This window comes from Ovis aries, chromosome 10 (assembly GCF_016772045.2).
Source record: "Ovis aries strain OAR_USU_Benz2616 breed Rambouillet chromosome 10, ARS-UI_Ramb_v3.0, whole genome shotgun sequence".
NCBI lineage: Eukaryota > Metazoa > Chordata > Mammalia > Artiodactyla > Bovidae > Ovis > Ovis aries.
The window spans coordinates 6,013,607-6,027,035 of record NC_056063.1 but is presented as its reverse complement, the minus strand read 5'-3'; positions in this window follow the sequence as shown (position 1 = coordinate 6,027,035).

Genomic DNA, 13,429 nt, shown 5'->3' with positions numbered 1-13,429 from the left:
CTTCTTTCTCCCACCTTTCCTATTTCTTGTAAGGATCTATCGTTTAGTTATTTATGGTGAAAATTTCTATTATCCTTTTTTTTTCCTTCTCTTACCTCATATTAAGGCAATTGCCACATTTTTAAAGAAGTAATCTAAACCACCAACACATATAGTATAATTCTAATGGAAAAAAATAAGCTTTAATATTTGGAAGTGTGTATATTTTTACTCAAGTAGAGATAACAGAGTGTAAAAATGTACATCAGGAGGTTAAAATTTGATTACCTAAAGGACATAATGGAAAGTGTTTTTGTATTTATGTGTATGTTTTGAAGAAAGAGTAACAGAGAAAATTAGCTTTGTACTTTAAGTTAAATTAAATTAATTTAAATTTAATTTAAATTAAATTAAATAGTATTCAGTTGTTAAAATGCACATTAGTTCTATAATTTGAAAATCAAAAATTTCTGAAGCAGAAATTCTTCTCTGTATTCTTTTTAAAATTTATTTTCATTCAAGAAAACACTACCTTAACTCATCCTGAATTTACCTTATCCTTGAAGAAGGCTGAGCGCCAAAGAATTGATGCTTTAGAACTGTGGTGTTGGAGAAGACTCTTGAGAGTCCCTTGGACTGCAAGGAGACCCTACCGGTCCATTCTGAAGAAGATCAGCCCTGGGATTTCTTTGAAAGGAATGATGCTAAATCTGAAACTCCAGTACTTTGGCCACCTCATGAGGAGAGTTGACTCATTGGAAAAGGCTCTGATGCTGGGAGGGATTGGGGGCAGGAGGAGAAGGGGACAACAGAGGATGAGATGGCTGGATGGCATTACTGACTCGATGGACGTGAGTCTGAGTGAACTCTGGGAATTGATGACGGACAGGGAGGCCTGGCGTGCTGTGATTCATGGGGTCACAAAGAGTCGGACATGACTGAGCGACTGAACTGAACTGAACTGAACTGAAATGAAATAATAAATAGTTTTTCTTCCATGGTTCTACATCTTCTCATTTCAGTCCAACATATACATTTCTCAGATTTATCTTCATATAATTAAAAAACCTATTATATATCTTTAGAGGCTACAAAGTCATTAACAAAGACCTATATAACATCTATAATGTTCAAAATTAGGATGCTTTTAATAAACTATTTTACCATTTTCCTACCCTTTCTAGAAATACCTCCTATGTTATTTCCAATGATAGAGACATCCAGATGTAGATGTTTATAATTATCAAAGCAGACATAAGCCATCTGAAATTAAAACAAAACTACATATTTATCTTAAAAAGTTATGTTATTTTTAATGCAGTAAATCCTTCTGAACTTTAATTTTTAAAAGCAGTTGTAAATTTTGCTAGTACTATACAAACTGTTTTTTGATATATGAGCTTATTTTATGCTGACTGTGGTTGTATTGAAAGGGAAATTAGTTCAGTCTTGTCCGACTCTGTGCAACCCCATAGAGGGCAGCCCACCAGGCTCCCCCCATCCTTGGGATTCTCGAGGCAAGAACATTGGAGTGGATTGGCATTTCCTTCTCCAATGCATGAAAGTGAAAAGTGAAAGTGAAGTCACTCAGTTGTGTCCGACCCTCAGTGACCCCATGGACTGTAGCCTTCCAGGCTCCTCTGTCCATGGGATTTTCCAGGCAAGAGTACTATATAGTCCATGGAATTTTCCAGGCCAGAATACTGGAGTGGATAGCCCTTCCCTTCTCCAAGGGATCTTCCCAACCCTGGATTCTTTACCAGCTGAGCATAAGGGAAGCTCAGGAATACTGGAGTAGGTAGCCTATCCCTTCTCCAGTGGATCTTCCTGACCCAGGAATCGAACCAGTGTCCCCTGCACTGCAGGTGGATTCTTTACCATCTGAGCTATGAGGGAAGTGGCTGTGTTAGTCAGATATTATTGTATTTATTTTATAGCTAAGAAACCTAAAGCTCACAAACATTAATCAGTTTGACCAAAACATACAGAACTGTCACTTGAACTTCAGTTTTCTAACTATAAAATGTGCTTTCTTCTTCCATTAAACAATACTTCATCTCATCATTCTCTGTTCTTTCAACCTGACTGCAAATTCATTGATAAATAAAACAACTGATTTTATTCATCTTTATATCTTCAAAAGTAAGGCGGAAAATACTTTGAAGCAAAATTTTGACAAATATTCTGCAATTAAATAATTTTTATTTTTCTTCAAAGCTATGTTATTTTTTAAATTTATTTTTTACTTGAAGAATAATTGCTTTACAGAGTATTGTTGTTTTCTGTCAAACCTCAACATGAATCAGCCAGGGGTATATATATATCCCTCCCTTCTGAACCTCCCTCCCATCACCCTCCCAATCCCGTCCCTTTAGGTTGATACAGAGCCCCTGTTTGAGTTTCCTGAGCCATTCAGAAAATTCCCGTTGGCTATCTGTTTTACATATGGTAATGTAAGTTTCCATGTTATTCTTTCCATACATCTCACCCTCTCCTCCCCTCTCCTCATGTCCATAAGTCTATTCTCTGTGTCTGTTTCTCCACTATTGCCCTGTAAATAATTTTTTCAGTACCATTTGTCTAGATTCCATATATATACATTAGAACACAATATTTCTCTTTCTCTTTCTGACTCACTTCATTCTGTATAGTAGGCTCTAGGTTCATCTACCTCGTTAGAACTGACTCAAATGTATTCCTTTATATGACTGAGTAATAATCCATTGTGTATATGTACCACAGCTTTTTTATCCATTAATCTGTTTATGGACATCTACTTTGCTTCCACATTTTACCTATTGTAAATGAAACTTCAGTGAACAATGGGATACATGTGTCTTTTTCAATTTTGGTTTCCTCAGGGAATATGTCTAGGAGTGGGGTCACTGGGTCATATGGTGGTTTTATTCCTAGTTTTTTTAAGAAATCTCCATACCATCTTCCATAGTGGCCATATCAATTTACATTCCCACCAACAGTGCAAGAGAGTTCCCTTTTCTCTGCACCCTCTCCAGCATTTATTGTTTGCAGACTTTTTGATGATTGCCATTCTGACAGGTGTAATGTGATATCTCATTGTAGTTTTGATTTGCATTTCTCTAACAATGAGCGATGTTGAGCATCGTTTCATGCGCTTGTTAGCCATCTGTATGTCTTCTTCGGAGAAATGTTTGTTTAGGTCATTTTCCCAGTTTTTGATCAGATTGTTTGTTTTTCTGGCATTGAATTGTATGAGTTGCTTGTCTGTTTTGAAAATTAATCCTTTGTCAGTTGTTTCATTTGTCATTGTTTTCTCCCATTCTGAGGGTTGTTTTTTCACCTTACTTATGTATTCCTTTGCTGTGCAAAAGCTTTTACGTTTAATCAGGTTCTACTTGTATAATTTGGTTTTATTTCCATTACTCCAGGAGGTGGGTCATAGAGGATATTGCTTTGATTTATCTCATGGAGTGCTCTATGTTTTCCCCTAAGAGTTTTATAGTTTCTCTTCTTACATTTAGGTCTTTAATCCATTTTGAGTTATCTTTGTGTATGGTGATAGGAAATTTCATTCTCTTACATGTAGCTGTTCAATTTTTCCAGCACCATTTAGCAAAGAGGCTGTCTTTGCCCCCTTGTATTCTTGCCTCCTTTGTCAAAAATAAGGTACCCTTAGGTGCATTAGTTTATTTCTGGTCTTTCTATCTTATTCCATTGGTCAATATTTCTGTTTTTGTGCCAGTACCACACTGTCTTGATGGCTGTAGCTTTGTCATATATTCTGAAGTCAGGAAGGTTGATTCCTCCAGTTCCATTCTTCTTCTCAAGACTGCTTTGGCTACTTGGGGTCTTTTCTGTTTCCATAAGAATTGTGAAAATTTTGGTTCTAGTTCTGTGAATAATGCCATTGGTAATTTGATAGGATAGCATTGAATATGTGGTTTCATTTGGCAGTAAAGTCATTTTCACAATAATTCTTGCTACCCAAGAACATGGAATATCTCTCCATCTGTTTATGTCATCTTTGATTTACTTCATCAGTGTCTTATAATTGTCTGTGTACAGCCCCTTTGTCTCCTTAGGTAATTTTATTCCTAGATATTTAATTCTTTTTGTTGCAGTGGTGAATGGGATTGATTTCTTAATTTCTCTTTCTGATTTTTTATTGTTAGTATATAGAAGTGCAAGTGATTTCTGTGCATTGATTTTGTATCCTGCAAGGAGAATGACATTCTAACATGTATACTATCATGTGAATTGAATCGCCAGTCTATGTCTGACGCAGGATGCAGCATGCTTGGGGCTGGTGCATGGGGATGACCCAGAAAGATGTTATGGGGAGGGAGGTGGGAGGGGGGTTCATGTTTGGGAATGCATGTAAGAATTAAAGATTTTAAAATTTAAAAAATAAAAAACTAAAAAAATAAATAAATAAATAAATAAAGAAAGAAAGAAAGGAAAAAGCTCAAAAGCTTAATTAGATTTCATCATGTCAATAAAATTGGCAACTACAACAAAAGAGATACAAAAAGAAAAATAAATCCAAAAGAATCTACCGAGCAAGTCAAAATGTGAAAATAATGTTTTTCTTGAGTCACTGCTATCAGAGTCCTTTCCCTCGCTGGGAGTCACAGTCCACCTCAACGCCTTAGGCTGCCCTCCAGCACTATGCTGGTCTCTGGACCTGCTGTGAAGGCAGCTCAGTTTCTCATCTAGTCCTACATGTGTGTTCTTGCCTCCAATGTTCTCAGCTATCAGAACTAGTGCATTTTCTTTTGTGGGAGCTCTCAATGTCCTTTTAATATTCTAGAAGAGACAGAGTCTGCCTAGTTGATCATGTGGATTTAATCTGCAGCCTGTAAAGCTGGTGGGAAGGTTTGGGGTCTTCTTCCTTAGTTGCACTGCCCTGGGTTTCAATTATGGTTTTATTTCCACATCTGCATGTGAGTCATCCCCTGGGATTTGCTCCTGAAGCTGCCCTGGAGAACTTTGGTATGCCCCTGTGAGGGCCAGGTGTGGAGGCGGTGCAGCTGCTTGGGTCACAAGGGTTCTGGCAGCACCAGGTACTCAGGGGGGTTGGCGGCTAGGGCAGCAGGAAATAGAGTGCTCTAGAAGGGTGTGGCAACCAGTATTGGCCAATACGGTCCAGTATTCTTGCCTGGAGAGCCCCCCTGTTAGGAAGACTGGAAGGCCGCAGTACACAGGTTCACAAAGAATTGGACACAACTGAAGCGACCCTGAATGCATAGACCCAAAGCTGGGTTTTTATTTTTCTTTTTTCCTGTGGCAGCTCTGCCCCCGTGAGGATTGAGTGTGAAGGTAGTGCAGCTGCTTGACTTGCAGGGACCCAGGTGGGGCCAAGTGTGCAGGGACACAAACTGCCTCCACCGCAGAAGTTATGGCCCCATCAGAATCTTTTGTCTAGCTGGTGATCAGAAAGCCTTTTTGGCCAGTCTTTCTCTTTAGCTCCACCCATTCAGTCACTTAGAGGGATCCCTTGCCTGGAGTCCTTCTCTGTTGTTTAGCATGTCAGGCACATAGAGGGGCTCCCCAGTTGGTGTCCTACTCTGTAGATCAGCACATCAGGCACTTAAAGTGGCACCCCGGGTAGGGTCCTGCTCTGTAGTTCAGTGCATCAGGTGTTTGATGGGCCAGCCTCTCTATTGTTCAGCCGCCAATGCTGGCATATGGAGAGAGAGAGGCTATGGTGACGTCTTCACCCCCTATGCGTGACTCAGCAGTGTAGCCTTGTTTCCATGGCTGCTGGCTTTCCCCCACAGGCATTTCTCACCGCAATCTCCTCCCTCACATCCCCTCGATACATCTCTCTGCAGTCAACAGCAGCCTCCACCCTAGGATTGCTTCACAATCTCTAAACAACAGCTCCCAGCCGCTGCACCTTCTAGGGGATCTGTGTCCTCATCCGGGGTGTGTATGGCTGCAGCAAGGACTGTCTGATTCTCATTCCATTTAGACTGCCACAGATCTGCTGTTTCACTCTCAGCCTTAAATGTTTCTCCTCTGACTTAGACAATTGCCCTGCTGTGGGGATCAGAACCCTGCTTCAACTCCCCCACTCACCTGTTTTTCCCCCATGTTCCTTCATCATACTGAGTTTTGTGTGGTTTGATATATTCTTTTCCACTGGTCAAGTATTCCTGTCCACTCTCAGCTGGTGTTCTGCATGCACTTCTGTGTCTAAAGTGGAGAATCCCAGGAGAGAGATGTACTCCTTGTCCAACTACTCTTCCTCCATCCTGACTATATTCTTAATGATACCATTTTAGACAGTACCAGAAATATGGTTATCATGCTTAAAGTTTTAATTAGTTGACTAAAACAAAAAGTTATAACTCTGTACTAAAAGATTTCTGGTAGACTGAAAGAATGGGATAAAATCTACTAGGATAATGTCAAGATTTAACACTTCATTTCAAAACAGCAATCTGAAAAGAAAAGGGATAAAATTGTGGATGATACATCTTTAAGATTATTTTGTTTTAACAAATATATGCTTATACATTCAATTATTGTTATTTATGCTGATAGGTAGTCATGTTCTATAAAGTTGCTGGAAACACTAATTTAGGGACTATCAAACAATTGCTCCTAGATAAACTATAGCTGAGTTAGGTTTCTGTGAGCTTCTGGTTACATTTCTATCCACTGATCAATATATTACCTTGTTTTAAATGTGCTTCTGCTTAAAGATGGATTGTGATTTTATCACAATATTTTATCATACTATTATAGTATATTTTGACTGTCATTAGAATCACAAAAAATCATTAAATATTACTGATTTTTTAACGTTAAAGTAACATCACTATAACTCATGCCTGAATAAAGCTAATCTAACAAATATTTTATTCTAAGTCCTTCATAGCATGCTTTTCATTATGAACATTAGAAGATACTACAGTACGATGTTTGGGGATTATTTTTAAAACAGATATTGCCAACAACAATGAAAAAAAACACAAAAACGTGACAAGCCTGGCATTAAATAGACCATGAAAATACCACTTGTTTACAGTATGAGAGCTTAAATAAGAAGGAAGAGCAACACCTTCATCACCCTCAGCTCGGAACTTGCATATTGGGTGATGCAAATTTTCATTGTTGTGCACAAGTACATGAATGACACGCCATGGAAGTGCCACACATATTGATTTGGGGTTACAAATAAATTTTAGCACGTGGGTAAATATGCAAATAAAGAATCTGCCAAAAATGTTATTTATGCATATAAAATTTTAGAGAGTTTAATTTTATTTTTAAAAATGCATATTATGTTAATGTGAAATCCAAGTAAGTGAACAGGCTCACACTGTCTGTTTTTCTTTTTTATTAATATATCTAAAAGATTGTGAATTACTGTCATTAATTAGTGAAATTTCATTGGCAGGAGAAATGTTCATGAAAAAAATAGTTTGCATATGATTTCAGGTAGTTTTTGGAGCTTAGGGACACTTACACAATTGTAACTTCTCTTGACTTAGAAAGCTAAATTCAACTTTTTTTTTTAAATTTTACAGTATCTCCTTTTTGTGTGTTTCAAATACTGCAGAGTGTACATGTCAATTCCAAACTCCCAAACTCACAATCTGTTCCTTAACCCTTAAATGTTCTATTAAGCACATTTCTAAAAGATCATTAAAAAATGAAAATAAATATAAGACAGAATGAAAACAACTGAAAGCCATGTGTAAAGAAAGTGAAAGTGAAGTCGCTCAGTCGTGTCCGACTCTTTGTGACCATGGGGACCACATGGATTGTATCAGGCTCCTCCATCCATGGGATTTTCCAGGCAAGAGTACTGGAGTAGATTGCCATTTCCTTCTCCAGGGGATCTTCCCAACCCAAGGAGCAAACCCCAGTCTCCCACATTGCAGGGAGATGCTTTACCATCTGAGCCATCAGGGAAGATTGCACAGTGAAATAGATAAATAAAAATACTTTGTGTGTGTGTGTGTGTGTGTGTGTGTGTGTATGTGTGTTAGTCATTCAGTCGTGTCCGACTCTTTGTGACCCCGTGGACTGCAGCCCAAAAGGCTCTCCTGTCCACAGAATTCTCAGGCAAGGATATTGGAGTGGGTTGACAATTCCTTCTTCAAAAGTCATATAGTATGGCTTGAAAAAGTGGAACAAACTAGGGATTCCTTACAGTCATCGTCATTATATTAAAGACTATCATGTGGAAAGTACTTTATTCATATCTATGTAAGAATTCATAGCACAGGAAAAAATTAATGAGGGGAAGCTACAGAGGATGATAATGTGCAATCTTTGCCAACAGAATTATGCAAACATCAATGAACTTTCCAGAATATAGGTTAGGTACCTGTCTTTAATAAAATTATAAATGACTATCTGTGGATATATTGAAAGTACTCAAACATTATATGGTATTTACAAGGATAATTAATGCTAAATATTTAGAATCAGATTCTAAAATTTATGAACGCTAATTTTTCTGTAATTCAAATATTAATAAGCAAGAAGAAATAGTTCATAAATAAAATGCTATCTTTTCCTTACAAAAATTCAAAATAATATATTAATGTTTTATACTCCTGATTTTTAAAAAAATATGTAACTATGCTTTGTGTGAGGACGAATTTATTTGGAGATATAACACTCTTACATCCAATCCAAGCAAAAACTCTCTTTTAGTATAAAAGGTTTCATCCAAATTAAAAATAAAAATAAAAAAGTGAAGTCTCTCAGTCGTGTCTGACTCTTTGCAACCCCATGGGCTGTAGCCTGCTAGGCTCCTCTGTCCATGCAATTTTCCAGGCAAGAGTGCTGGAGTGGGTTTCCATTTCATTCTCTAGGGGATCTTTCCAACCCAGGGATTGAACCCCTGTCTCCTGCATTGCAGGCAGACGCTTTACCATCTAAGCCACCAGGGAAGCTTTCATGCAAATGAACCGTTATTTATTCTTAATATAAGTGATATTAAGCAACTTATAATTACTAATATGGAGACCCCAGCTTATCTTAAAGATAGTCTCTATTGTATAAATGAGTAAGAATGATACTTTAGTTATGTTGGATCTTATAAAAATTAATAAACAGAAAGTTAAAGTTGCAAGGCCAGAGAGGTAGTTTTCATGCCCTTCCATGACAGTTGAGTCCAACAGGAAGAAGAAAGACTCTTCTTTTCTGAGAAGAACTCAGCCAACGAAGAGCCATGGACTCACTGTTTACTATAACCCTCCTGTCTTCCCTTTCTCTTCCATAAAAGAGTGCTTCTTCTCCTGATGTGTGGGTACATGCACATGGCTCACCATGATTGCAGAGCTTGAATTTCAATCCTCTGCTGATTTTAAATAAACCCATCTTTGCTGAAGAATTACCTAGCAGTTAGTCTATGTGCCTTAAGTCAACAAGCCATAACAATCATTTGGTTTCTGAATTTCTTAATATCATTTTTTACATTAAAGATATGGTTTAGCTCATTTTCCAAAGTACATTTCACTTTCATTTTTATTTTCTTCTGTTTTTTCCATAAATCACAATATAAGAAAAAGCACAAAATATTAGTTTTAAAGTTCAATGGATATTCAATAGATGCAATAAATATAAAATGTCTTATTTTTATTGAAAACAATACTGAAAAATCATTCCAACTATTTGTGTTGATTTCTTCACTGATTGGGATTGTTGAATTGAGACTGAGGAGAATTATCTGAGAAATTATAACTTGGATTGCCAATCAGTGGGTAAATAAATATGTCCTTTTTGTGCAGCCCTATACCAAGGTCACAGGTGTGGAGCCCTGAATCATGGTCACAGGGTAAAAATCTCTGGAATTGATCAAGCTCCATCACAGCTGTTGCCATGAACCTCTGTATCCAAATAGGCCAGTTCCCTAATCCTATATTAGGTAAAATACCCACCCAATAACATCCTAACCAATGACCTAATGCCATGATTCCAGCAGGGATTTTCTCTGTCTTGAGGATAAAGAAATTTGGCTACTGGCCAGTGAAAGCGACCTGCTCTTCTAACAGCATCTTCCAGTCTAATAAATTTTATTTTCCTCTCATTTTGCCTCATGTCTGAAAATGCTTTTCCAACCTGCACAAGGTTGGAAACTTTGATAATTTTATCACCCAAATTTTCTTATCAAATAAAATCAGCTACATTTTTTTCAAGATAAATAGAGATATTCAAGCAGTGAAACAAAACATCAATTGATCTGACACAATTAAAAATAGAATATCCAATCATAATGACTAAAATACATTTGAAAGTTATAGCCTTGTTAATGTTAGGTTATTATAACCTGAGAGGAGAGAAAATCAATATTATCATAAAAATGTTGTATAACAACAGGGAAGTATTTTATGTATCAAACATTACTATTCCTCAGGTATACACATATACAAAAAACCTTTAACTTCAGTTCAGTTCAGTTCAGTCACTCAGTCGTGTCCGACTCTTTGTGACCCCATGGACTGCAGCACGCCAGGTCTCCCTGTGCATCACCAACTCCCGAAGTTTACCCAAACTTATGTCCATTGAGTCAGTGACGCCATCCAACCACCTCATCCTCTGTTGTCCCCTTCTCCTCCTGCCTTAAATCTTTCCCAGCATCAGGGTCTTTTCTAATGAGTCAGTTCTTCACATCAGGTGGCCAAAGTATTGGAGTTTCAGCCTCAGCATCAGTCCTTCCAATGAACACCCAGGACTGATCTCCTTTAGAACGGACTGGTTAGATCTCCCTGCAGTCCAAGGGACTCTCAAGAGCCTTCTCCAACACCACAGTTCAAAAGCATCAATTCTTCAGCGCTCAGCTTTCTTCACCATCCAACTCTCACATTCATACATGACTACTGGAAAAAGCATAGCCTTGACTAGATGGACCTTTGTTGGCCAAGTAAAGTCTCTGCTTCTTAATATGCTCTCTAGGTTGGTCATAACTTTCCTCCCAAGGAGCAAGCGTCTTTTAACTTCAACATCTGGGAAAGGCTAAAAGGACATTTTATAATTTATACACCACTTTTGTGAAATGTATCCCTTTTTACACAGTTAAGTCATATGAAAAACTTGGTAGATTTCTTTTTTTTTAATTAGAGACAGAGTAGAGAGAAAGTGAACGTTTTTTCAGAAGACATTCTAACAAGTAACTGAGCTCTATATTACAATATGGCAGAATTTGTGTTCTGTCAATATATTATCGACAGAAAATATTATAAAAGAAATTTTTAAAGTTATGGGAAAACAATAGATTATTTCATTCACCGAATTTTTATTTCACTATGTTTATGGAGGGTTTTCCTCAGGATTACTTTCATGGTTGTTGTAGATACAACTCCTCCTTCGGGTTCTGTCTGAGGCCCCTGACCCCATAGCTGTCTGTTATCTGGGGCATGCTCTCAGTTTTTTGCTCTATTGGACTTGAAAATCAGAATATACAATTCCCTAAATAGGCTTTTGTTGTGTAAAGTTATTTTGAACCGGTAAATTCTAAGAAACAGCAAATATACAAAAAACTCTGAAAAATCAATGAAAGTTGTTCTTTTCTAAGAGATATTTAGGTTTACAAGGGAAATCTCCGTTTCTGATGGTGTTTCCCTATCTGTACCAGGAATAGAATGATCAAATTTCTGGAAATTCTTAACAATGGAGAAGGCACAAATTTAAACCTTCATAACAAGCATAACAAGAAGGGTTTCCTAGGTGGCGCTAGTGGTAAACAACCCTCTGCTTATGCAGGAGGCTTAAGAGAGGCAGAAATAGATGTTTTTCTGGAACTCTCTTGCTTTTTCCATGATCCAGTGGATGTTGGTGTGGATCACAAAAACTGTGGAAAATTCTGAGAGAGATGGGAATCCCAGACCACCTGACCTGCCTCTTGAGAAATCTGTATGCAGGTCAGGAAGCAACAGTTAGAACTGGACATGGAACAACAGACAGGTTCCAAATAGGAAAAGGAGTACGTCAAGGCTGTAGATTGTCACCCTGCTTATTTAACTTGTATGCAGAGTACATCATGAGAAACGCTGGACTGGAAGAAACACAAGCTGGAATCAAGATTGCTGGGAGAAATATCAATAACCTCAGATATGTAGATGACATCACCCTTATGGCAGAAAGTGAAGAGGAACTAAAAAGCCTCTTGATGAAAGTGAAAGTGGAGAGTGAAAAAGTTGGCTTAAAGCTCAACATTCAGAAAACGAAGATCATGGCACCTGGTCCCATCATTTCACAGGAAATAGATGGGAAACAGTGGAAACAGTGTCAGACTTTATTTTGGGGGCTCCAAAATCACTGCAGATGATGATTGCAGCCATGAAATTAAAAGATGCTTACTCCTTGGAAGGAAAGTTATGACCAACCTAGATAGCATATTCAAAAGCAGAGACATTAATTTGCCTACTAAGGTCCATCTAGTCAAGGCTATGGTTTTTCCAGTGGTCATGTATGGATGTGAGAGTTGGACTGTGAAGAAGGCTGAGCACTGAAGAATTGATGCTTTAGAACTGTGGTGTTGGAGAAGACTCTTGAGAGTCCCTTGGACTGCAAGGAGATCCAATCAGTCCATTCTGAAGGAGATCAACCCTGGGATTTCTTTGGATGGAATGATGCTAAAGCTGAAACTCCAGAACTTTGGCCACCTCATGAGAAGAGTTAACTCATTGGAAAGACTGATGCTGGGAGGGATTGGGGGCAGGAGAAGAAGGGACAACAGAGGATGAGATGGTTGGATGTCATCACTGCCTTGATGGAGGTGAGTCTGAGTGAACTCTGGGAGTTGGTGATGGACAAGGAGGCCTGGCGTGCTGCAATTAATGGGGTCACAAAGACTCGGACATGACTGAGCGACTGAACTGAACTGAACTAAGGGAGGCAGGTTTCATCCCTGGGTTGGGAAGATCCCCTAGAGGAAGAAATGGCAACCCACTCCAGTCTTCTCGCCTGGAGAATCCCATGGACAGAGGAGCCTGATGGGCTACAATCCACAGGTTGCACAAAGTTGGACACAACTGAAGCCAGTTAGTACCCATGCAAGAACAAGGATAACATTTTTTACAGTGATTTTCTGGTAACCTTCCATAAATCGCCTCTCCCAAACCAACAGACAACTATGGGGTCAGGGGCTTCAGATCAGAACCCTAAGAAGGAGTTGTATCTGCAACAACCATAAAAGTAATCTTTGAGAAAAATCCTCCATAAACATAGTAAAAGAAAAATTCAGTGAATGGAATCATCTTTTTTTTAATTTATTTTAATTGGAGGTTAATTACTTTACAATATTGTATTGGTTTTGTCTTTAGCTGGAAATGGTATTTAAAGTGATAGGTTTGGTCATTTAGAGAGTTATTCAGGTGCGTCAGTGTCTACCATGTATACAGGAGCACGAGTGCACTGAGTGTGTCCATCTCTGTGTGATCCTATGGAAGAGGATCCTCTGTCTATTGGATTCTCTGTCCGTAAGATTCTCTGCCCATGGAGATTT